Source organism: Cebus imitator, unplaced genomic scaffold (assembly GCF_001604975.1).
Source record: "Cebus imitator isolate Cc_AM_T3 unplaced genomic scaffold, Cebus_imitator-1.0 Scaffold140, whole genome shotgun sequence".
Classification (NCBI taxonomy): domain Eukaryota; kingdom Metazoa; phylum Chordata; class Mammalia; order Primates; family Cebidae; genus Cebus; species Cebus imitator.
Genome location: NW_016107455.1, coordinates 502,599 through 504,424, shown reverse-complemented (window position 1 = coordinate 504,424; position 1,826 = coordinate 502,599).

The window sequence follows — 1,826 nt, the reverse complement described above, 5'->3', positions numbered from 1 at the left end:
TGGTGGTTTGTGCCTATAGTCCCAGCTACTCAGGTGGCTGAGGTGGGAGGATTGCTTGAGCCTGGAAGATGGAGGCTGCAGTGAACTGTGATCACTTCACTCCAGCCTGGTGACAGAGTGAGAACTTGTCTCAAAAAAAAAAAAAAAGAATGAGAAGGCAAGCCTCAGAATAATGGGGAAAAAAATTGCAAGATATATGTCTTGCAAAAAAAATTTTTTTAATTTAAAAACTCTAGCATTCAGAATATATTTTACCAATTAGTAAGGGAAGCAATGGTAACCCAGGAGAAAAACAGACAAATGATGAGCTCAGGCACTACACGGAATGGCCAATAGATGTGTGAAATGTATGTGACAGATTGTATTTTCCACAGATAGTGGCAACAATCTTCCATCCCACATGTTCCTCTTACAGTGTCACTTTGACCGTCCTTATAATTAGAGGTAGAGCCTCTGCTTCCTTCCCTTGCAACTGGTAGACTTTTGTGGCTATTTAGGCCAATAGAGTATGGCAGAAGTGACACTATGTGACTTCTGAGGTTAGATCACAAAAGATGACAAAGCTTAGGCTTTATTTGCTGGAATACTCTCTGTTTAAGCCTTCAGCCACCATGTAAGCAGTAAGACTGTTCTGAGGCCACTGTACTGTAAGGAAGCCCAGAGGGACCACAAGGTTAGGCCCTGGCTACATGAAGAGGGAGAGAGAGCTACCCGCAGCTGCTCCAGCCCCCATCTGGCTGCATCTGTATGAGAGACCCCAAGCCAGTTCTGTCCAGCCAACCTCCTAAAATCCAGACTCCTGAAACTGTGTGAGATAGTAAATGGACTGTTCATTGTTTAAGCTTCTAAATTGGAGGTTGATTTCTTACACAGTAAAGAGTAGCAGGAATACCATGCATAACTTCATTAGTCATCAAGCAAATGCAAATTAAAACCGAAATGAGATTATCACTACACACCCACCAGAATGACTAAAATGAAAAAAAAGTTACAGTATCAAGTATGGGTAAGGAGCAGGACCAATTGGAACATTCATACGCTGCTGGTAGAAACGTATGTCAATACAACCACTTTGGAAACCTGTTTGACAGAATCTTCTACAGCTGAACATAAGCATAACTTTTGAACCAACCATTTCACTCCCAACAGCAATATACATACTTATAGATATGAGAATACTCACAGCAGCATTATGAATAATGGACCCCCAAATTCAAACAACTCCAATGTTCATGAATGGTAAAATGAAAAATGTGCATCATATTCATGAAATTAAATACTGTGCACTAATGAAAACAAATGAACTACTGCTACATGCAAATACTTGAATGAACCTTGCAAACATAATGTTGCAAGATTATGAAATAAACCAGACATGGGCTGGGTGCAGTGGCTCACACCTGTAATCCTAGCACTTTGGGAGGATGAGGTGAGCAGATTGCTTGAGTACAAGAGTTCAAGACCAGCCTGGGCAATGTGGCAAAACCCTGTCTCTACAAAAGATACACAAACACACAAAAAAGTAACTGGGCATGGTGGTTTGCACCTATAGTCCCAGCTACTCGGGAGGTTGGGGTGGGAGAATTGCTTGAGCCCAAGAGGTTGAGGCTGCAATGAACCAAGATTGTGCCATTGCACTCCAGCCTGAAAGACAGAGTGAGACCCTGTCTCAAATAATAATAATAACAGCCAGGCACTGTGGTTCACTCCTATAATCCCAGCATTTTGGGAGGCTGAAGTGGAAGGACTACCTGACATAAGCAGTTTAAGACCAGCCTGGCCAACATGTAGTGAAAACCCATCTCTACTAAAAATACAAAAATTAG